This window comes from Pipra filicauda, unplaced genomic scaffold (genome assembly GCF_003945595.2).
Source record: "Pipra filicauda isolate LSUMZ 115617 unplaced genomic scaffold, ASM394559v2 scaffold275_size1018216_pilon, whole genome shotgun sequence".
Taxonomy (NCBI): Eukaryota; Metazoa; Chordata; class Aves; order Passeriformes; family Pipridae; genus Pipra; species Pipra filicauda.
Window position 1 is genome coordinate 566309 of NW_024104393.1, and position 24568 is coordinate 590876.

The 24568-nt window shown below is 46.1% G+C and overlaps 1 long non-coding RNA gene across 5 annotated transcripts in view; it reads left to right on the forward strand.

Moving 5' to 3' along the window:
- The first annotated feature begins 4622 nt into the window (after positions 1–4622).
- Positions 4623–24568, forward strand: part of LOC114004147 — a 38209-nt gene continuing 18263 nt past the window's right edge. For 4 of the 5 annotated variants that reach the window (XR_003546475.2, XR_005564015.1, XR_003546474.2 and 1 more), the window contains exons 1-2: positions 5224–5316; positions 10035–10136. This is a non-coding gene — a long non-coding RNA (uncharacterized LOC114004147). Of the gene's footprint in view, positions 4695–5223; positions 5317–10034; positions 10137–24568 lie in introns of those variants that run through there. The other variant, XR_005564016.1, reaches the window with a different exon arrangement.

Sequence of the window (24568 nt, forward strand, 5' to 3'; positions counted from 1 at the left end):
GTGCTGCTGAAAGAACCCAGGCTGCTCCCCTGCCCACTTGGGCCTCGGTGTCTTGGAGCTGGAAGACTTCTCTTGACTCTGCATGGACGCTTTGAAGGAATGCTGGGATGCTGTGGTGTGCCCCTGGGGTGCTGTGGTGTGCCCCTGGGGTGCTGTGGTGTGCCCCTGGGGTGCTGTGGTGTGCCCCTGGGGTGCTGTGGTGTGCCCCTGTGGGCTCTGCAAATGCACCCTCTCCAGCATTCCTTGGCTCAGGACACAGGCTCTGGGGTCACTACTGAGGCAGCTCATGCTCTTTGCAGCAGGAGCACAAGCCATTTAGCTGGAACATAAGTATCCATTAAGGTTTTGATGTCTTCCTGTGAGGTTCTATGTATGGGAGAATTTGTCCTAAGTATAATCTACTAGGAATCAAGGGGCTGGGTTATTGCAGGAGCTGTGTCCTCAGGAATGCCTGGATCTGTGAGGATAGAGGGAGCTTGACAGGCCTGGCTCTGCAAAGGAGGCACGGTCCAGGAGCTGGGCTGGGACACTTCCAGGGGCTGAGACTGAAGTACCCACTCAGGCAGGGCAGCAATGCCAGTTCTAGAAATCACTAATACCTACAGGTAGTTTTCTTAAACTGAGGAACTAATTTAAAGGAAGACTAACTTTCCCTACTGCTGCCTCCTCGAGGAAGGAATGCAGCTGTTAACTGCCATAACATCCAACCCTTAAACACCAGCAGTATTTAACTTCTCTCAAGGTGACAAGCTCTTAACAAGGTGTTAGGACTTGAGTTACTTTATGAAATTGAAAATTCATGTATGGTTACAGATAAAAAGACATCCCTGGATTTTCGTGAGTAACAAAGTGAAAATCCTCCTCTCCTCAGTATACCAGGAGAAAGATTTAGACTAGTACTAAATACACCTTTGAAGGTTTTTATCTTAAAACTAGCAGTGACATTCTAGTTTCAGACTTGCCAGAATTACTTCTGACAAACACACATCTTTTGCAACACAAGTATCAATGCTCAGATACTGGGATTGTAGTTGTATGTGGTAGTAGAAGAATAATCAGCTTTAAGGTAGCTTCATAAATGGCTTCCAATGCTAACATGAGGAAAAATGTATCGGACAGTTAGAATATTGTTCTTGGATGCTGTAGAAGTATGCAAGAAATGGTATGGCTGGTTCTTGGAGAGGCAAGATTGCAGCCAAGATAAAAGAATTCAGACTCCTTGTGCAGCTACGATGATCACTTGTGTACTTTGCCACTCAAATAGGAGATAATTTTGTCTCTGAGGACTAAATGTTGTGTGCTTGATTTTAAAAGTGCTTTAGAGCTATGAAGCACAAAGCAATTGAAGAAGTGCTGTGCTATTGAACCAGCAGTTTTTAGGGTTCAGAAGTGTTGCTAATAAGATATCATATCCTGTCCTTCCAGATAACATTCCTTCCCACTTGAACTACTATTTAATTACCTGGTAGTATAAGGAAATACTTCGCATTTCATCAGTGTGAAAGGCTGGTTTCAGGCTCTGTGATGTTATGTTTAAGAAGGTCTAGAAGAGCATATTTGTTGCCTCTACTTTGGGAGCCCAAGATTCTTGTCTTCTGTGGTGCAGTGGCTTCTCCAGAATGCTTTCATGTGAGCACCCGCAACACCCAGTTACTGATAATGGCTTTTTTTGTAATCACATCCTAATAGCTTAAATCCACTAATAACCTTGTTACTGAGCCTGCCTCTCATACTCTTTCTGTCCTGTGCTGTAAAACTGGAAAAGTAGGGGTTTTTTTGCGAACTCATGAACAAATGAGCTAAAACTTAAAGCAAAAAAACTACTTGCAAAAGACAATTTAGGTGTTTTTATTAAACGTTGAAATGCTATTAACTATCTTTCAAATATGCTTTAGGTGGATCTCTAGATTGTAGAAAGGCAGAAGGGAATGCAGAAGGAAAAGAAAGAGAAAAGGATGGAGGGAAGGGATAAGGGCAGGATCTTGTTGTGACCCAAGCAGTGTGTCAGTTCTTCTCTGCATAATCTAGAGCTGAACGTCTCTGACCTCACGTCCTTTCAATACTCGCCAACAGGAATGGAGAAATTCCGAGCACCTTAAAGCTGCATTTTCCTCTGCAGCCTTTCATGTCCTGGTGACTGAGACTGGACGCAGAGCCCGCCCCGCTCCGCCGGGAGCCGGGCCCGGGATCAGCCGGGACTAGGGGGTGCTGCGGCCGGAGGAGCCCCCGGAGCCCCGGGCGGGGGCTGAGGAGCTCGGCGGAGCTGCCCGAGCCCCCGGGGAGGAGGTGGGTGCCTGGACCGGTCCGTCAGCGGGCACCGAGAGGCTGCCCCGGCGGGGCGGGCAGGCTGCAGCTGCGGCCGGGGAAGAGCCGGGGATCCCGGCGGGGCTGTACCGGGTCCCTGCAGCCTCCCCTGCCCGGCCCGGTCCCACTGGGTCCCGCTGCCCCCGCCGGGCACCGCAGCCCCCGAGTTCGCCTCGCTGCAGCCGCGGAGGCTCCCGAGCCCCCTCCCCGAACCCTGGCGGGGCTGTGCGAGGAGCCGTCCCGGCCGTGCCCGGTGGGTCCGTGGGCAGCGCGGGGTGCTGATGTTCCCTCGGGACGAGCAGGGACAAGTCTGCAGGACTCCCGCGTCTGGGATGCGGTGCTCGGTAAAATTGAGCTGCAGAGTAAGAATTTCCATGCTTTTGTTTTTTAGGTTTTTTCGTGGTTTTGTTTTGTTTTGTTTTGTTTTTTTCTTAATTACTCTGGCTGGTGGTTGTTATTTGGTTTGTGGAAACCAAGCCTGCCGGTGTGTGTGAGTGAGGGCGGGCTCTGAGCGCCGCTGTGATTGAGCGGAACAATGCTGGGTTTGAGGGTCCGAGGAGTGGCCAATTCCCCGAGTGCAGCCGGTGAGTCCATGCTGTGACAGCGGGGTCTTGCACTGTCACAGTCCCGGTAAGGGACAGGGGACACTTCAGATCCCTGAAGGCAAGAGGGAGGGTTTGAAGTTGCCCTTTTCAGGCTGAGATGCTCTCCCACCCCAAAAGAAGAGAGGAAGGCTCCAAAACCTGAAGTGGGGAGCACTTGGGAGTGTTCCCCTTTCTGACTTGTAGAAAGCTCTTATCCCACCTCTTTGGGCAGATTAAAGTTTTCCCTTGTTAAGATAAAAGATACTTCTAAACCAGCTTTTAAAACAGCTTCCCTTGCCCCCTTCCTTCATTTTGACAGTAAAATGTTGTGATTTATTTTTGTTGCCAAGAAAAAGAAAGGGAAACTTGTTCAGTTTTACCACTGAGAGAAATTTTTTTCCCCATACCTTCCCCAAAACCATCTCTCCATCAATTCCTTCTTTATATGTGGTTGTCAATGATTTGCAAGAAGTCAGACCGCTTACATCCAAAGCCTGGGATCTGTGTTTTGGTTTTGTGTTCAGCACTTATACTGGTAGCCTGCTCAAAGCAGCAGTGTCATTTAGGTGTTTTCCTACTTGGGAATTAATCACAGCTTTTGTGGCAGCGTTTTCTTGAGTGTCTCTTCAGGTGGGCCTGGCCCTGCCAGCTCACCTCAGTCATGTATTTCAGCACCATGGAAATCAGAATGGAGCTTTTGGATTCCTTTGCACAGAGAGTTGCCTTAATTTTGCAGTTTTTAATTTTCAATTAGCAATAACTATTTCCTCAAGCATATGACTTCTAATTTTCATTATGAGGTTTAGTTTTGTGTAGCGGTTGTACCAAGAAAAAAAGACTACAATACTGCTGAATACAAAATAAGATATTTGTGTAGTCTAGTAGAAGACTTGGCCTCTCAAGCCTCTCCTGGGTGACATTATTCTGCCTGATGTGAATGTATCCTGTAAAGAGTTAGGACAGACGTTAGTTCACTGTGGAAATACACCTGGCATTCCACTCCTTGCTCCCTCTCAGACCCAGATTATGGGTCCTCAGGAGGGTTTGTTCAGGATTCTGGAGCTGCCATGGGACCAGATGATACTGAAGCCCTGCTCATTTGCAGCAATACTCAGTGTTCCTGCTGGAGTCTCCAGGGTTATACAGAGCTCTGTGCTTGTCTGCTTTGGCTATTTTTAAACTTTTCTGCCTTCTCACCTTAATGACTTGCTAGGAGAGCACTGTGAATCCCAACAAAGGCTTTTTGGAAAACTTCATAGAAGAGGTTTAGTGCTGGATTTTCTTTTTTCATGTTCCTTCATAAAGTGTGATGTTAGAACACCGTATTCATGTCTGGTGGGCCTGAACAGTTGATCATATAAAATACCTGACCCAAATATTTTTATCAAGGAGAGAGCTTGATATTAAAAATATCCATGGGAAAAGCAGGTAAATTGTTATAAGGTTGAATGGGAACACAATGCAGAGGCAAAATGAAAGGAGTGATGGTGGGGAGTAAAAAAAACTTCTCTTATTCCAGGTGTGGAGTAAAGAGGGAGGAGATTGGCTGTGGAGAAATAAAGACATCTAAAGAAGTGGTGAGAAAGAGATACTACTATGGGCACAGTATATAGTGCTCAAACCAAAGCATGAAAGGAAAGCTGACCTCAAAGCCAGGCTGCGGACTGTTCCCCTCCAAGTTACAAAATGAAGTAATGGTTTTAATTTTGTTTTGTTTTCTTTGCTTAAATAAACAGGAGGATCAGCTGTGGAACATTAAATGCCATGTAGAAGTGGTGCTGTTGAGCCTTTGGCTGAAGTTTCATGGTAAGTTATCACTGCTCCTGGAAGACTGAACCCATCCCTTCCCCTTGGGCAGTGCTGGCATGAAGACGGCTGTGCCATGGACTGAAGAGCTCAGCTGGGCTAAAGTGAGGCGGCAAAGGAATTAACGGGCGGTTTTCAACCCAGCAGAGTTTCCTGGTTGATCCCACTGTGTGTCCCCTCACGTGCACAGGGCTGGCCGAGGGACATGGTGATGGGATGAGCAGAACGCTTCCATCACCAGCGCCGGCTTATGCAGCTTTGAAGTGTCCGTGCAATTACAGTTTGACCAAGAAACACCTGTCACCCCCTAGTTTCATCACAGCTGAGGTGTGTTCAGCGGGATTTGTTTCAGACCTCAGCGCGGAGGCCGGACGGGCCCTGCGGGGCCCTCGGGGCGGGCGCGGGGCGCCATCTTGGCGCGGGCAGCGCTGCGGGGCAGTGACCGCCAGGTGGCGCCGGGGCGCGCGCGGCCGCCCGCGGGGCCGGGCGGGAGGGTCTGAGGGGAGAGGCGTGAGGGGAGGCACCGGCACACACAGACACCCGCGGAGAGCGGAGGGCAGGCACGAACACACCCCCGCGGGGAGGGCAGTCACCAGTACACACAGCACGGGGGGCAACCACGGTAGGGGAGGGTGTAGAGCATCCTTATGAGGAGCGGCTGAGGGCTCTCGGTGTGTTCAGCCCGGAGAAGGGGGGGCTGAGGTCGGACCTCACCGGGGTCTGCAGCTTCCTCACGAGGGGAAGTGGAGGGACAGCACCCATTCCTGCTCTGTGGAGACAGGACCTGAATGGCCTGAAGCTGTGTCAGGGGAAGGTTAAGCTGGATATCAGGAAACTGTTCTGCCCCAGAGGATAGTCGGACACTGAACAGGCTCCCCAGGGCAGTGGTCACGGCCCCAAATCTGACAGAGCTCAGGGAGTGTTTGGACAACGCTCTCATGGACGGGGTGGGATTGTTGGGGTGTCTGTGCAGGGCCAGGAGTTGTACTGGATGACCCTTGTGGTTCCCTCCCAACTCATGATATTCTGTGATATCTCCAAGGCAGGTGCCAGACTCTTTTTGGTGGTGCCCAGTGACAGGATGAGGAGCAATGGCCATAAACTAAAACACAACAAGTTCCACCTCAACTTGAGGAAGAAATTCTTCCCATGAGGGTGACAGAGCCCTGGAACAGCTCCCCAGGGCTGAAATGGAGTCTCCCTCTCTGGAGACATTCCAAACCCACTAGGACATGTTCCTGTGTCACCTGCTCTGGGTGACCCTGCCTTGATGGAGGGGTTGGACTGCATGATCTCCAGAGGGCCCTTCCAACCCCAACTATTCTAGGATTCTGTAAACAACCAGCATTCTCCGTGGGCGTCTCTGGTTCCTCATGGTGTTAGGAAGCCTTCGGAGGAGGCTGTTCCGGTGCTGCCCCAGCATTCAGAGACAGTGGCTCTGCCTGGCTCATGTGTGTTATGGCAACAGGCACAGCCACCGATGGCACAAGCTGGTGGTACCCATCAAGAGCCTGTGGTCAGAATGGGAGGTAGAAGTTCATCCTGGTGGAGTAGCTGAGTGGGGGGGTACAATATTTGTAGCACACTGATTATTTTCACCATTGTCACCGCCTAATTGTGGGGGTGAACCATTCAGAGCAAGAGATCTGCGTTGCTATTCAGCTATTTTTGACTTCTATCCGAGCCTCTATCAGTCTCTGGCTTTGTCATGGGCATGTCTTGCTCATGGAAAGGAGGCATTGTTGCTTCCAGAGGAGATGACATAGAGTGGAAAGAAACAAAAGCTTGGCTGCTCACATCTCACATGGTTAGCAGGGGACTTCAGAGAAGAGCTGCCTCGTAAGAATGGCTCAGTGTTAGTGGCTGCTGGAGCAGCTCTTTTTCCATTCATCTTTTGACAAAAATAGCTGGAAAGGAGCACGTGAACCTCAGAGTCTATTTTTTGATTTGTCTTTGGATTCTCGAGTACAGCACATCTAGTCTGTGCAAAATGTAGAACACAAGAGATTGGTTTCTTCAGCCAAAAGTCCCTTGAGTTCATTCCTGAAAGGTAGTGATTGCTTCAGTGATACAGCATCACCTGCTCAAAGCCAGGGCTTTGAATCAATAGCTCTTGACTGCTGATTGTGTTCTGTCTCATTTACTATTACCTTCCTTCACTCAATTCTTCTGTTTGGGAGCTTATGCTAAGTTTTTTTTTATGTTCCTCACGCGTTTTCCCGTTGGCCAGTCACGCACCTCACATTTCTGACTCTGGTGTAGGGAAGGTGGTTGGCTTGTTCAGATGGATCCTGTGAGCTTTTAAACCTCTTGTGAGACTTCTTTTGCCAGCCTTTCCTACCCCAGACTCTTGTATATGCTGTTCTCCTGTTGTTTCCATGGGGCAGTGCTGGTTACCTTTTGAGATAGGGTTCTTTGTGCTTCTTGTGTGCCTTAAAGCAAGATTGGAAAAGATACCTACTCAGACATGTACAGCTGGTTTAGTGTGGAAATTCCCTGTTTCCATTTCTCTGGCCCTTGGTCCTTGAAGAGGATTTACAGGTAGAAACAAAATCTACCTGTATTGATACTTTTTTTATTTTAATGCATGTTTTGATCATCCAGCATACTCACAGTTACAGAACCACAGGGGAGTGGTTCTCAAGCCACTTGAACTTTGGGCAGAACTTGCTCCATGATATACTTATAAATCCTGCTTTATGATGGTTCCCCAGAGCAGCTGCTGACGGCTCATCTTTGTCTCATGGTGCTTTCAGAACCTGCTCCCTGAGGCCCTGTGTGTGAAACCTGGTGTCATCACTGTGAAAAGAGAGGAAGAGGGTTTTTTTGGGTCACTATGTCTGGGGTTTGCTCACTTCCAAACAAACCAACCTCTTCCAAACAAACCTCTTCTCTCTTCTCACTGCTGAGCTGTTCAGTTTACAGTGCTTACTTTTTCTTATGAGCCTTTTATGTTAACATGGGATCCAAGACTGAGAAAGAATATAGATAAATCCTTTCCAAAAAGTCCCTGTGACAACTAGGATTTGCACAGTGTCTTTCACTTTTGGCTCTCACTACTTTTTTTTTCCTTTTCCTGAAAAAGTAAGAGTTTCTATAAAATATAAAACAACAGAAATCTGTGCTTGGTTAAGTGGTTTAGCCTGCCCTGCATCAGCATGCTGGCCCTGGTTTGTGTTCTCATTCATTGTTCTTACTCTGCTGGTGCTGCCTCCAGACTGACTTCAGTGCTGTTGGTTTGCCACCTCCCTGGGCTTGGTCTTGCTGATTTGAGTTAGAAGACCAAGCTCAGTCAAACCTTCCCTCCTCCAGTTAGCACAGTAAAGTCTAGGAAGAGGAATATCCTTTTTTTCCCGTGGACTGCTATGCTCTGGTGCTTATGCTGAGCACTTGACTAAATCTGTGGTAAGATAAAGTAAAATACATTGCACAAGGGGAAATAAATCTTGTTTTATAGTTGGGGGTTCAGGGCAGTCCTGCTCTCTCTGGCTCATGAGAGGTTGCTGTACCAGGAGAATAATTTTCCTTTGTCATGCACTGACTCCTCTCGAACTCGCTGTCGCTGTGGTTCTGCAAACTGCTGCACAACGGCTCTTCATGAATCATATTTGCATATCATTTCCCCTCAGCACAGGCTGCTGCTGGCAGATCAGCTCTCTTGTGTCTTGTATTGGTCATTTTCTTTCACCCTGGAAGAAAGATGGTTTAAATTTGTTCCATGTCTGCTCTGACATTGTGGTGGTAGTTTCTGTACTGGCTCTGTGCACCAGAGCTCTGGCTCAGCCCCAGACTCTGGTTCATAGTTGCATTAGTTATCAGAATCATTACAGTAGCATTTCACGATAAGAGTGGCTTTTTCCAGGTCCTTTCTGAGACCAGTGTGAGCAAGTAAGTTTGTACCTTCTCTCTGGAAATTCCAGGCTCAGATTTTAACCTGGATTTGTTTGCCTGAATATGAACCTGACCTCAGACGACCAATCTGTTCTTCACGTGTGCTTTATGATAGAGGAGAGTTTTTCTGCCCACCATGGACCCAAATGAATTCAACAGAACAAACCTGGAATCCATCTGCTTCATCTCCTCTGTTATGTGTTAATTCTGTATTTTATTTTACACTAGGAAATATCAGTGTGGCTCCATTGACAGAGATCCTGTTGGACACAAGGGACGTACTGTAAAGGTCCCAGGGAGTGTCTGGGGCTGCAGTCATGTCACTGCTGGGGAGGTGGCCAGTGTACATTTGGTGGCTGCAGTGCTGAGACCAGGAGTGCAGGAGACACTATTGGTTTGTTTGCAGTAGAAAGCTGCTACTGCTTGATATGTCTGTTTGATCTTCTGTTGCAGAACACTTAGAGCACTATAAAAACACTTGATCTGCATATACTCATTCTGGTAATAAAAGTACCATAAAACCTTACTATGAGTAATTTTATATGTATATTACTTCATTTATACTTAGGTTTTAAAAGATGACTTCTTTAAAAAAAAACACACACAAATGAGACGTGATCATCAGTAAAATGTCTAAGTACCTGTTAGAGTTTATAAAGCATGGTCCATGGATTAAATGACCTACAGCAGTCATTTATGCTTTATTTGGGTTTCTAGATTAAATCTGAAAATGCCCAGAAAATTTCCTGCACTATTAGCCCGATGCCAGGTTCTCTCCTTTCTAGCTAAAAGATCTTTATTTTTTCCTATGAGGTTAAGGGAAGAGTATCTTCTAGCTCAGTCACTGGGACAAAAATCTCAGCTGAAGTGATCCTCATTCCTCTGTATTCTTTAAGTCTATGAAAAGCATAGCACAGCTTTAACCAAGACCTCCTGTACTCCACTGCAACTGAGAAAGAAAGCTTGTATAGAAGTGGGCTCTACTGCCTCTCATTTCTCTTGTCAGTGTTGCTGCCCTGTTTTACAGGTTAGAATAACTTTTTGAGTGTTCTGGGGAGGTTTTCTTGGTTTTGCTTTTATCTTTCCCTTCAGAGAGTTATTCTCAGTTCTTGGCTATCCATCACTTTTGGCCTGTACATTACAAGAGCTGCAGTGCTGTTTGGAGATGTATCTTGCTGCCACTGAACAAAGCACTGGCAGGTGTTATATAGGAAATTGGGTAATTCTTGCTAATACAGCTCTTGGCAGGACTTCAGATAAGGTTCAGGCTCTCCTGTGGATGCCAGAAACAGGCTTGGTTGTAGTAGGTAACAAAAGAAAATGTTTATTATATTAGGCCCTTGTGATAACTTTCTGAATAGGTGTATTTTGAAGTATTCACATGAAAAAAACAGTGTAATGTTTACCTTCAGGCTTCATCCTCATGTGAGTTACTTTTTTTTCATGCAGATCAGAAGTGATATGTCAGAGACTCTGGATGAGACCATTCCACTCATTAAAGACAAGGTGCTGGAGAGGAACCACATCTGTGCCAAAGCTGATAAACTAGAGGTTTGTTCACTAGAAAATTTACATCCTTCTCTTTATATGTTTATGGGTTAACTGTCCAGGATTTTATATGGAGCACTCAGATGTTTATGGCCCTCTACTGTCTCGTGTTTGTTTTTAAATCAGTGTGTTTACCCATGGTTCAGCACATATAAGTGTTTATGGTTTTGGAACATCACTGAGTAATTTATTGCTGTGGATTCTACAATTAAAAATGGTAGATGAAAACCATTGGTTGTGGTTTCAACGTTAATAATTATGCTAATAATGTTAATCTGTTTTGTGACCTGAAGGAGTATGTGTGAAACCATTTGTAACCAAAAATTCAAGTCTCACATGCAGTGCAGATGTACCCATCTTAAATTGCTGGGTGTTGTCTCATGCCATAGCAGAGATCTCTGAGCTGCCCCGTTCTGCTGTGGCTGCTCTGGTGTTTATTGCAGTGTGACTCGCTGTCTGCCCTCCCCATGGTTAGTGAGCACTGTGGTAACATTTGTGTCAGCTGAGGGCGCGTGTACCTCTGGGAGGAGTGGATGAAAACATGAGCAGAGAAATTGTGTAATGTTTCAAACCGGTTTTAACTGACTCGAAGTGAAACCAAGTGGTTGTGCCAAATCTGTTTGCGGCTGTCCATCCCTTCCCCCTGTTCTGTGGGACATCACTGCAGAGGTGCCCCTTCAGCATCTCTTGCCACGGGAAAATTAAGACTATCCTGACAATATCTGTAGGTGAGTTTACATTGTAATCATAGTGTCCAACTTGGGTATCTTCTCTCTGTAGCCTTGATCAGACAGGGTAAAAAAGTTTGAGTGCCCCTCTCTGAACAGTGTGTGTATTTATTTCAGCTACATTTTTTCCTCTTCTAATTAAACAAGGATGCCATTCTAAATGTAAGGGAAATCTTCTTAGTGTTCTGCAATTAGATTTCAAAATCTTATAATTTTTTTTCATCTTTCACTGTGGTTTTTTGGGTATTCAGAGATTTGTTTCATAAACACTTCCAGTGCACAGTAACACTGGGAGAGGAATCTAATCCGTAGGAGAAAAGTGAGTAACCAGGATTCACTCTTTGTGTTTGGAATATCCAGAGGTGGGCTGAGAAGAAAGGACCTTGTACTAAATATAAATTACAAACATGCCTGGGTAAGTGTGACGGGTTCTAAGAATATAAAACCTCCAGAGGGAACAGAGCAGAGGAAGGAACTTTCTCTTGTGAAGTTTCTCTGTGGGAGAAAAGCTTTTCTGCTGTAAAGCTTGAACTTTGTATGGGAGAAACTGTGATTTCAAATCTTTTTATTCAAAGATGTTATCTGTGCCCTGGCTGAATGGGGTGCAGCAATCTTAGAGAAAGGACAGGAAATCTATTTTAGAAAACTTCAGCATGTGGAGTTTAAAGAAAACACCAGTATCTCCCAATGGAAGAAAGCTGAATGTTAGCAACCCTTGCTGTTTTGCAGCTTGTGATAGTTGGCATTTTCTTAAAGCTAGAAATTTTCTTTCAATGTCATTGGCTGAAAATCTTGTCAAATATTTATTTTTAGCGTAATTTTTAACCCTTGTGTAATTGCAGGCAAAGGCTTATAAAATCATAACCTCCAAAAAATCTCTTTTGAAGAAAAAGCGCACATTTGTTAGATAACTGTTCTGGAGGCTTTTTACTGTGTATTTCTTTCTCCTGATGTTGTAATCTCTACAACAACAGCTGCTTATCTGAGGTGGGGTTTGCTGTCTTGCCTGGGCTGAGGTGCTGGCTAATAGTTTTTCCTGGTACCTGGGGTAGAGTCTCAGAAATTGAAGTGGGAAATTGGTAGTGGAATATGAAGCATTCTCTGTGTTACTTTATTGGTTCAGCTGAGCTCAGTAATGAGCAGAAATTATTGATGAGTTAGACTGAGAGACCTGTACTTAAGTCCTTTCCAGTGGCTGCTGGTGTAAAGTGTGGATGTGGAATCCCAGCCTTCTGACTGCAGTCTCCATAGATTGATTCTCAGAGAGAAGAAAGCTCAGGAGGAGTAAGGAGCTGTGTAGAGTTTGTTTTGCTCTGTGTAGAAGACATCAAACTGTGTCTTATCAAAAATAAATCATGGGAATAAGAAATCTTTCCTATACTGAGACTTTGCATTTTTTAACTTTTGCAGATCAGCCTTCAAATGTAACTTGATGTAGGTGTCAGCCTCACTCTTTGCTACATATTAGCAGTTCCTCTTCTCGAGGACTCCAAAGCAGCACATATTGGAATTTCTGTTACTGTCTTTGCCGCTGACAATGTGTGATCACATATATGTCACGCTACTTCTTTGTGTCCTAATTTACCTCACAAGATAATGTTTGGTGTTTCCAAAGTGCTATGAGATTTTTCTGACAGCCTTGAAGAAAAATATTTGTTAAATTAATGCTCAGCCATAGCAGATGGGAAAGATGAGAGGAGAGAAAATAGAGCAGAGTATTTCAAAACTGGGGGTGTACTATGTTCATATTTAAAGCTCATTAATTTTCAAGTGCTGAATGCTACAAACCATTTTCTTAATAATGGAGAAAATAAAAAAATCTGCCGTGTGCTAAAATATTTGATGTTAAGGACTTTGGGGGTATGTTCAGCTTATTTTACCTGCAGCTCTGCTTGAAGTTACTCCAGTCCCTTTCTGACTTGGACTGATGCATTAACTGCTTTGGCAGCCCCAAAAAGGTCACACTGGTTCTGTGTTGAGAAAATGAACACTTGAAAATGGGAACATTCAGGGAGGGGATGCTGTAGGCCCAGAAGTCAAGATTTCAGCTGTCACAACGCTGAGACAGTTTGCAGTTTTTAAGTGGGCATGAGCAGAAGTCAAAATACAAAATACAGCCTATTCCCACGTGAACCAGTTCTGTTGGACTGTACTTAGAGCAGGTGTAAAATGTCTTTGCACTAGACATTGTTAGACATGTCCTTGTCAGACTGTGCAGAGCAGGACAGCACAGTGACACCTCCGTGCAGCTCCTGTGCTGAGTTACAGACACAGCCATGGGGGGACGTGGCAGTGTCACTGCTGCTCTCTGGGAAGAGTTGGGGCAAAGGAGCTCTTGTATAAAAAGGTGCCACTTTGGGGGGAAATCAGCTTTTAATTGAGCCATTGTGCTGCAATGGCAGAAAAAAAAAACATTTTCTCATTTATTTGCAGCAAAGAAGTTAAAATAACAATCCAGATTCCCTTTTTCAATCAGTGCTAAGATTGGCTTCTGATTTCCTGTTCTCTAATGGGAGGGATTAGGCCCTTTATGTTTTGAAAGAGATCGAGCCAATTCCTGTTGCAAAATTCCAGTACTGAGATCAAATGAATGAATAAAAACACTTAGGAAGAACTTGATTCATCAGAAAGGCACCTTCATTAGTGCTCTCATCACTTCTCTGTCATAGGAATTGTCTTCAAGCTATAATTGCATCTCACTGACAAAGGTTTCTGGCTACATATGTAAAGATTTGTAAAATGCTGCCTTTCTGTAAACTGGTCTGATCTGTGCCAGCGAGCAGGAACCAGAGCTCCTCCTCTGAGTCAGTGCCAGGGACTATTGGTTAGTTCAGCTCCAACTGCTCTCTGCAGTGCACGGTCACTGGGCTCTGGGAAGGCAGGGAAACATCTTCCTTCAGCAGCGTTTTACATAACATTCCCTGTGCAGAGTTAGAGGGAATTACTCCCAGAGCAGGTATTGGCTGGCACCAGTCAATGGCAGGAGCATCTCCTCACCTCCCTTTTCACGTTCCTGCACTCCTGCTGTAAGGATGGAAGTGCTTGCATGTGGCTGCCTGGGCAATGGGGATGGCTGCAGCTGGGTCAGCTTCCCTGTCTGTGCTTGCAATTCTGTCCCTCCGAGCTCTGTGCTGTATTTATACTGTCAGGCAGGGCTGGGTGTGCTCAGGGTTACGAAACAACACGTGTGAAATACTCACCCATCAGGGCTCCTGTTCACAAACCTGGGCTGTGCTGCTGTCAGCTCTTAAAAACCCCAAAGCAATAAAAGAATAAAAGCTTAACCTTGGCTGTTGTGTCTCTACCATAAACACCCCAGGGCCAGCAGGGCATGTGCTGGGAAAAGATGTTCTTGGGTCCCTTTCTCAGCAGAATCACCTGCCTGGATTTTTCTGGCAGCATCCCAGTTGCTTTGTTACAGGTGCTGTTTGTACAGCTGGTGTTAAGAGACATTAACCACGTTTCCCAAAATATTGCAATTCCCTTACTAGAAAAGGATGACTCTGTTCCCTGTTTCAGGGTTTCCTTGGTTATGCTATTTTTCTCAGTTTATGCTCTAGCTGAATGTAAAATTCTAGTTAAATTAGATGAAGAAACACCCTGCAGATTGCATGATGTTTGGGGTTAAAGATCTCAGATGGACTTCTATACACTGAGAATTTATGTTCTTGCCAGCCATAGTTGTGGTGACCTTGTTGGGAACTTTGTTTTACCAAATTTCTGTGGGTTATTGTCTCCACAGCACGTTATGCTCTTCCACTTAGTGCTGCAACCATGCAATATTTACTTTTGGAACAGTGTCCCACCAGAGGAATGTCTGTGGAAATTGTGGTCTCAGTGTGACAAAAGCAAAAACTTCTGTGTTTATTTTGTTCCTATTTTTAATTCTGCACAGAAAAAGAAAAAAAAATTAACCTTTTAAAATATTATCTGTTTATAAACATTTTGCTTTAAAAAAAAGTTCATAATTTATACTTGGGGATCAACGGGGGTTGAAAATACTGCAACTGTCTTCATGCAAGCTGTTCTGTCTTTGAGCTTCCAGTTTAATGTATGCAGTCTGCCACGTTAATTCTTCAAGTAGCTCTTAAGTGGGAGGCTGTAAAAGGGGTGATCTTGGACCAATATACTTTTGAAAATAGGAACTTGAATGTTGCAGAGGAGACACTCGTCTGGTTCCTCGTGTCAAAACGGTCTCAAGTAAATAAGCAATTTTAGAGTAGTCTTCAAAATTGTGAAAGGGGTTCATAAAATCTCTGCAACTCTCTGTAGTACAGGGAAAGCTACTCATAAAGTGAACTCAAGTGTCTGGAAAAGGGCAGTAAGGAAGGAATGGAGGGTAGTGATACTTAACCATATGGGTTTCATTGATGTGGGAGTGAGTGAGGTGTTGGAAATGCAAAGCGAGCTCAAGAAACACCTGAGCTCCTTTGTTCAGAGTGAAGAGCTCGACTGGAAGTAAAATGGCTCAAGTTTGGAGCATGAAGGATCTGGGAACAGATGAGGGGTTTTTCACTATAAAGAATACCTTTTGTTCAAATATTTGTGGCATGAATTTGTCCTGCTAATGTCCTTTTTTCAGAAGGACACACTGAATGTCAAATGAAACACCACCTTGGTCAAAGCTAAAACAAAGATTCTACCATCTTGTCTTGGCATTCCCTAAGTCCCAGGCACAACTTTGGGGCAAGATGTTGACATTCCCTAGTTTTCCAGGGGGTAAGAAGTAAGTGGGTTTTATTTTCAAGCTGATTTTTGAGAAGAATGAGTTTAACCATTGCCTGTTTGTCAAAACGGAGCACATTCCATCACCGGCCTCATCCCTGGCGGCCGGTCCCTTTTCCGTGGCCTCGGGCACTCTGGGTTGGTGTCTTGGTGCTGTGGGGAAGGCGCTTTGCTGCTCCGCAGCCTCCGAGTGCCGCGCCGAGCAGTGGCTCCCTGCGGACCCGCGGGCACCCGCGCATCCCCGATCATCCCGATCATCCCTGCACATCCCCGATCACCCCTGCGCATCCCCGATCACCCCTGCGCATCCCCGATCATCCCTGCGCATCCCCGATCATCCCTGCGCATCCCCGATCATCCCTGCGCCCCGCCCGCCAGCACGGCCCTGCCCCGCCTCTCCCTGCGCGGCTCCCTCGCTCCCGCACACACACCCACCCACGGGCACTGCCTTTTCCTTCCTGATTTTCCCAGTGTCGCCATTACAAGGCAACAATAGCTGAAAAGGCTGTTTTGCACAGGTGCTTTTGGTTTGAGCAGCGAGACAGAGCGAGTGCGTGCGTGCGGGTGCGAGGGAAATCAAAATAACCCCGCGGTTTATGGCTCTGCGAGGTCAGGTTTCTCCCCTTTCGTTTTTGAAGAGTCTTTACTCAGCAGTCACATTTTTTCCTTGTGGTAAAAAACGCAGCCGAGCAGATGGCGAGTGTGAACACACGGACTGCAGCTCTGCCTGGAGTCGGGAACAGGGAACAGGGAGCTGGGGCTGGCACTGGCTCCCAATTCTAGTAGTGTTTACGTGGTAATGGATTTGTTCCACTTGAAATATCCAATGGTATGTGCTGGGTTCAGCGGCCAAGGGATCCTTTAGGAGTAATCGAGGAAAGCAGGAGGTTTCTAGACTCTGAGTTTGTGGATTTTTTATTCCTTTGACTGATTTCAGCATTTTTGCCATTAATATGAAACTGCAAAGAGATCCAGAAGGAGCAAGAGTGGATAGAAACACACAGCCTTTAGCGGAAGGGAGCCTGCAAGACAGATGGAGAGGGACTATGTACAGTGGCCTGGAGTGACAGGACAAGGGGGAATGCCTTCCCACTGCCACGGGGCAGGATTAGATGGGATATTGGGAAGAAACTCTTCCCTGTGAGGGTGGTGAGGCCCTGGCACAGGTTGCCCAGAGAAGCTGTGGCTGCCCCATCCCTGGAAGTGTCCAAGGCCAGGTTGGATGGGGCTTGGAGCAACCTGGGCTAGTGCAAGGTGCCCTTGCCCATGGCAAGGGGTGGAGTTGGATGCTCTTTAAGGTCCCTTCCAACCCAAACCATTCTATGGACTTTGAGCACTGCAGTGACACCAGACACCTTATGGCAGCTCCATATTTGACCATGTGGTTTAAATTCTATTGAATGTTCCTAAACCTTTGACAAGTACTTTGTTTGAAAAACAAAGTACTATGTAGCAAATCAGGAAACATTTTCATATTTCTCTGTGGTTTCCTTCTGCTCTTGCTTTGAAAGTATGAGTGCTAGCTATTCAGTGGGCTGCTATATATGAATTAACCCCTCCTGTCAGAAAAATGGCCTAGAAATATGGTGACCGAGTTCAGAACATTTTCAGTTCATGCATAAGATTCCTTACTACACATGCTCTCATAACATCTGACACTGAGCCAGCTCCAGGAATCATATTCATAGTAAGAAACAAACACTGCTTGATGGTAATTAAACATCACACCCACTTGGTATTTTACACAGCAAGTTTCCCTCTGCATGGAATGCTCCGTTTGCAAGAACTACCTAAACTGCAAACCAGGCTTCCTTGTCAGGCAACCTGTAAACCTGAGGGCACAGGAAGAGTTAACATATTTTACTGTATGAGCAATTGGTGTCCATATAGGATGTTTTAAAGGCTTATTTGATATTTCTGGCATTAGTTTTCGAGTTTTGTAAAATTGTAGATTTTAGTCTTGTTAGGGCTTGTGCAAAATGTTCCTCCTCACTTATGGCAGTTTGTTCAAACAGGACTGAAGGCCAAGTTCCTCTTCAGAAAGGACAGGGGATCATACTTAGCTCACCTTTGACTTGAAATGTAAGGTCACAACTGCTAGGAAAGACCAGACTAATTGCTCTGAATATGCACAAGTGTATCTTTAATACCTAAAAACTGACAGTGATTTCCTGTACCCTTTATGAAGCTCCTCTCCAAGCAAACAATGCTCAGTTCAGCGCGTTGGAGTCTGTCTGTGAGCACAGCCAGCCCCGCAGGGCATCCTGAGGGAATGTGCGGCTGTGGTGAGGTTCTGGGGTGGTTACAGTGAGGTGTGGCCATGTTGCAGTGATGGTGGGGTTATTGTGCCGTGCCGGTGCAGTTCCAGTGTGGTTATGGTGCAGGTGTGGCGTGGTTACAGAGCAGGGGTGGTGCGGTTCTGGTGTGGTTACAGTGCCTCGCTCCTGCCGCGGGCAGGGCACACACCGGACCGAGCCCCGCTAGCCCGGCCCCTTTATTGGGCTTTGGGGCTGCGTGACATCATTGGCAGCCAATCAGGAAGTGCTTTAGGGCAGAGTTTAAAGCTATTTCATAATATATTTATATTCAGTGCAGGTATTTTTGGGCTTCAGTAGCATTCGTTTTGTCGCAGAGTCCATGTGTAAATATGGCTTGGGGGAAAACCGGTCTGAGAACGGCGCGTTTGCCCTTGGTTCTGTACTTGAGCGGGGCGGCGAAATGCTGCAGGACGCGCGGCCGGGATGATGGGGATGATTTCGCAGTGACTCTGCGACTGGTGCGAGTTCCCTGCTGGGCTGCGCCTGCCTGGGCAGCCGGACCTGCGAGAATTTCCCAGGCTGCTCTGGTTCGCCAGGAACACAAATGCAGGACAGTTTGCGGGGAACGTGTGCGGGGCGGAGGGTCTGCCCCGGGTTCACCCGGGGCTCAGCTCACTCCCTGTAGCAGGATCTTGAGGGATTGCAAAACTATTACGATAATTTCCAGACTGTAAACAACAATTTTTGCTATCCGTTGTTACTAAGACAAAACAGTATTTCTTTTTACAGAAGAAAGAAACAGAGGCTTGCATCAAGGGTGGGACTATCAGTACTTTTATTTTTATTTTGGGCTGATTCTCCCCCAGCTTAAGCACTGTGGATGTGCTCATGCCAGGTTGCTAAAAGTCACGTATTCACATATGTTCCATGGCAGGCCTGCAAAGTGTAAAAGTGCAGTGTTGGCTCCTTCATCCTCTTGGATCCCAAAGATTTTAAGTGCTCCTGAGCAAGAGGCTGGGGAAGAAGTCTTTCAGGTGCTGGCTGTGTCTCCAGCAGGCTGTTCAGTGTTCACAAAGGATTTAGAAAATGAGGCATACAATGGGATGAGAAGGCTTGTTGACATAATTATTTTGAGATCATAAAAGGGAATGTCAGCTGCAGAGAGCTGCAACACTGAGAATGGAAACTTGTAGCCAAAATGATGCGTCAATAAATTAAATGTGATGCACATGGGGATGATGTGAGGGAGCCTCACGTGTGTGGTGTTGCTCTCTGAACCAGTATTTTTCACTAAAGAAGGAGATAATGAAATAATCCAGATGGCCTCATGAAAACCTTCAGCTTTCAGGTCAGTTACAGAGAGAGAACATTGAAAGTTAGGACCTATTAGGAAAAGTACAAAGAAAGAAAATCAAAACTGTCTTGTGCCCCTCTCTACATCTGTGGTTTCATCTTTAATATTGACTGGTGAGTTGGAACTCACTGTTGTAGTTGTAACTAAAAGAAGATTTATGTATGTTAAATTTGATCAAAGTAATTTAGCAAAGTTACCTTTCTATTTCTAGGAACCCATATGCTGCAAATTCCTATAGGTTAGGGGAGCATTCCAGGCTGGAATGCTGCATACTTGCCCTGTTCTTATGCTCTAAGCATCAGCTGTTGATCTCAGCTGGAAACAAGTTCCTCAGCTTTGGCTGGACCGTGTAGGCATGCTGGCTATTCCTGTATTTGTGGGCAAATTTTTTCCTGGGCTACTGCAGAACAGCATCCCAGCTGCTCACTAGAGGTTCACACACAAGCCAGTCCTCATTGATCTTCGTTTCCTGCTGTATTACTCTTGGAAGCTGAGTGTAATTTTCCATCTCCTATGACTTGTGGGTGGGTGTCAGTCTTTGTCTGAATGCCTTCCCAATGAGCATTAGGATATTGAATATTTTGCCAGGCTAAATCTAGCACTTCCAGTTTTGCCACATTTCCAGTATCTGCTGGGTTGTCCAAGGTGCCATGTGCTTTCAGTTCCCATTGCCTTCTCTTCTTCAGGCTGGAGGCACCAGCTGTCTCAGCCTCTCCTCATCACATCCATAACCTGAGCACCCTGATTGTCCTCTTGCTGGACTTGCTCCCAGTGTGTCAGTTCTGCAAATCCTTCACGTCCTGGGGAGCCCAAAACCAGACATGGTACTCGACTGAGTCTCATGCCAAGCTAGAGGGCCGTGATCAGACCCCCCAGTCTGTAGGTTGTGCCTGTCCCACAGCAGGGTGTGTTCTCTCTCCACACTGCCAGAGGCTCTGCTGAGTCAGGGGCAGCTTCTTGTCTCTGAGGACCACCAGGACTTCCTTTCTTGCCAGCTGTTAACTAGGTTGACTCTTTTAACCACTGTTTGCCCTTACTAGGTCTATGCTGACTGTCCAATCACCTCTTTTTCTCTGAGGTGCTGGTAATGGATTCCAAAAGGTTTTGTTCCCTATTTTCATTAGTACTGAAGTTAGGCTGAACATCCTGTGGATAAATTCCTGTATCCTGCTCCTCAGCCTTCTGGAAGTCAGGTATGACATCTGGCTTTTTTCCAGTCATGAAGAACCTCCTCTGATTGCCCTGACACTTAAGCTGACTGACAGCAGCCTCACGGTGATGTGAACCAGCAGCTTTAGCATCCCCAGGTGCATCTGTCTGGTCCCAAAAGCTTTGTTAGAGGTTGGGGTTTTTTTTGCTTTTTTTAACCAGCTTGCTGTAATAGTGCCTGTTTGGATCTCCCCCTGTCTTAGGCACTCTTTGGCTGTGCCACTAAACAGGGATCTGGGAATTCTGGGAGCGGACCTGGCAGTAAAAACCAGGGCAAAGGATGCACAGAGTTTTCTAAGAGGTAGAATGAGAACAGCTGTGTCAGAGGGGTGCTGGGAGGGTTTCTGCCCGTGGTGCTTCTGCAGGTGGAAATGCTCAGTACACTATCATTATTTACCTTGGTTTGCCTCATTCCTTCCTTCTCTCCTATTCCCTTTTGGCTTTTCTGAATATCAACAGGGGAGGCAACTGAGAGGCTGAGCCTGCCCAAGCTGGGCAATCTGCCTTAGGAAGCCGTGCAGACACAGACTGTCAGACCAACCACAAATGGCAAGAAAACACATCCAGACTTGCTTTTTTTAAAGGACATGCTCCTTCTGGCAAGAGCATATTGGGAAAATGATTCTATTAGTGAGAAGCTAAATCCATCACTGAAGAGCAGAAAACATGGTGGGTGACAGGCCTAAGCACAAGGTCTTGGACTGTGCACATTTTGCAGTGAGGTTTTGAAAGCTGTCACTTCTCTGTGTCCCACACTCTTGTGGCAGGAGAAGAGCTGCTGCATCCTTGTTTTCTGTCTCCTTACCAAACAGCCAATAAACTGTACCTTCCCATGGCTTCAGCAAGATTATTGATCTGTGCAGATCATTATTGCAGCTGCTGAACACGTCTTTGCCGAAGAGATTGAAGGTGAAAAAAGGGCACACTGTTGGATTTTTTCCTGTGTTTTTCTAAATTCTCTCTAGACTTTATGTATCTCATTATTATTTATGAAATAAAAATAACTGTTTGGCAGTTTTTACATATTTTCATCGTATTGTGCTTCACAAAGGGAAGCCTGATTTATCCTTCTCTTTGGGAAATTATATATATAAGTGAAAGGTTGTCATGAATGGCCAATTTCAGCCAAAGGGGGGGGGGGTGTCTATGTGATGCTTTCTGGAGCTTGCAGGGTATTTGCTTTGCTTGAAGTGCTTGAACAGAATGTTTGGAACAACAGAGAGGAAAAGACTTCTGTATTTCTTCAGGAAGAAAGTTCTGCAGCTTGTGCTCCCCATCCAGTCACATTTTGGGCTTACAGAGAGGTAGTTTGATTTCCTTACCTGGCTGAGATAGTAAAGCTGCTCCTGTGGAGAATGGAACCTGACTCCTGTAAGGAGTGCTGGGTAAAGTATAACTGGTGTAGGACATAGGCAGAAACTGAGCTCCAAAACTTGTGTTCTGAGAACTGGCGTGGTTTGACATTGCTGTGTTTGCCTTAGGACAGGAACTTCTGTCCTGAAGAGGAGAATTTCCACCCATACTCTGGCTTTTGCAATGAATAGTTTTGGCTCATTCGTACAAACCTGCCCTCCTCAGGGGTTTGAGGTGCTGTGCCAGGCTGGGCCAGGCTGGCTCTGATGTGGTGACCCACTTCCTCCTGTGATGGAGAGAAAAATCCCCTCGGGGGAGGAATGGGGAGCACAGCTGGAGGCGCTGAGGTTTTAACCAGCGCTGCAGGCGCTGCAAGAATTCCCCTGATGCAAATCCGGGCTCTGCTGGGACTTGCTGTCCCCTGGGATGTGCTGTGCCACCTCTCTGCCTCCCAAGGTGCAGCGTGTCTGATGAGTTTGTAGGGCTGGTGTTAGGTTATCTTCAGTCTCCAGCCTGGTTTGGAGTTGCCAATTAAAAGGTGATTCCTTGCGGCTGGTTAAGAAGCTTCTGAGAAGTTGGGCTGGTTGGCTGAGGATGAGCCCCAGCACTGTTTTTACACTGAGGGTTTCTTCCCGTGCTGTGTTACATCCTCAGTGCCGTGGTCACTCAGCACAGGCTTCCAGAAGAGCTCAGGTTTGTTTTCTTTGCACAGTGGGATTGGTAGCCCCAAAATGGGAGATAAGGATGACGATGGAAGGCAGCCTGAGCAAAAGTGGTCTCTGATGTGGCAGTAGTGGATATCTCTTTTAGTAGAAATGAAAATTATTTTACCATTGTTATATAAACTATAGTAAAAATCAAGACTGAGAGGAATCCAAATAATAATTTTTTAAGTTTTGCTGGGAAAAAAATGAAGTTTGCTTGATTTTGGAGCTGCCAAAGAAAGAGGTTTCAGCTTTTGCTCTGTTTTGATTACAGTCAGTCTAGGTATTGATTTTAATACCTGCAAGAATGATCAGAGCTGAAAAATAATTATTGCCAGAGAGCCGAGAATCCCCTTTTATCTCTGATAGCAGAGTTCAGATGTGTGTTGCAGGTCTCTGTGGAGAGGTGCTCCTTGAGCTGCATTGCTTTCTTTGGGTACCTGCAGCCGTGCTGATCCACTCCAGAAAGCTTGGCAGGCCTTCCCTGTAAACTAACTGGAGCAAATTTGTTTATTGGTGTCAAGGGAAAGGTGCATTAGTGCTGCTTCAGGTGGTAGGCAGCAGGTGTGAGAGACATGGATTCAGGAGCTCTGGGAATGGGAATAGTATTTCAGGCAAAGTCATCACCACAGTCCAGCAGAGGGGATTGAAATATTTAATTGTTGCTCCTTTCCTGGCTTTGAAGAGGCAGGATTGATCCAGAGCTGAGTTCAGAGGGATAAATACCCCAGGACAGTTACTACTGAATTACCAAGGCTGTACATCTGGTAGCCTGAAAGGAGACGTTTATTTTATTTTATTTTTTTTTTTGGGGGGGGGGGGGAATCTGGAATGATCCCTGTCAGAGTCAGAATGAAAGTCCAATTTTTCAGGGACACAGAATGTGGAAGGGCAGCTCGCTTTTTCTGCATGAAATAATATCCCTCCCCCTTTTCTCAGGTAATCTGCTCTTCCCTCTGTCTGTGGAAGTAGCTCCGTGTTTTAGCTGTAAATAGCCTGGATAACCATCCTGCTTGGAATAGGGTCAGAAATCCTCCTGGTGATGGCAAACCTTTCAGGTGGGGAACTCGAGGGCTGTACCAGCCCTGCCCCACTGAGAGCCCAGACCTCCTGTGCTGCCCCAGCTGCTTCCAGGGGAAGCACTGCCTGTTCTGAGCTGTTTGGGAGCCCTCTGGAAAGAGAATGGACAGGGACAGGGACAGATGGATGAACTCTGGGCTGGGCTAATGGTCCCTGAGGGAAGATGCCCTCCATCTGCCTTATAAAATCAGTACTAAGGTGGATTTCTGGACCATCTTGTTGAAACTTGGATGGAAGGGAAACGATTTGCTGTGTCCACATCAGCAGTTCTTGGAGCACTTGCCTTAAATGTGGTGCTGCTGTGTGAGCTGACTTTAGCCTGGCTGTGGAACTGATACTGAGCAGGCACCCCCCCTCAGCCCAGCAGTTATTTCCCTGCAGTCAAAGGTACAATCTGACTGACTGTGAATTAAGCTGTTTGCTGGGCGTGACACAACCTGGAAGTGACCACCTTTTGACCCAGCTTTGCTGTTCTGATGCTGGGTTGCAGTTGTCAGAGTAACCTGCTCTTAAATGGGTCATTGTCTCCCTGCTCCGTGTTTGCCGGGGTCTGGCTCTTGGGGGCTTCAAACTGCCTTTCCCAAGGGTGCTTTTAGTGCCTCCGACGGTGTGACACAGTTTGTGTCCCTGGATAACTCGGCTGCCTGTTCAAATGCCACTGACTGAAGTCTCTACAGCTGCCACCAGAAGTTTTAATCTTCCAGGCATGATTCTACATGCCAGTGCTTTTATTTGCCTGCAAGTGCAGAGTTGTGTGGACTTGATTTTTCAAAAGCTCTCGCAAATGTTTTAATCCTTTCATTACTACTATTTGATCAGGCCTCATCTGAACATGCCTTACTGCCTTGCAAATGCTAAATTCCTCTGTAATTCCTTTAATCTTTATTTCCTCAGTTTATTCCCTCATTGTTGGATCTTTAAAGTAATAGAATCCACGGGTATAGGGCAGCTCAACAGAGATCTGATTCCAGCAGAGGGCTGTGATCTGGCATTTGTTAGATGGTGACTCACAGGAATCCAGTGA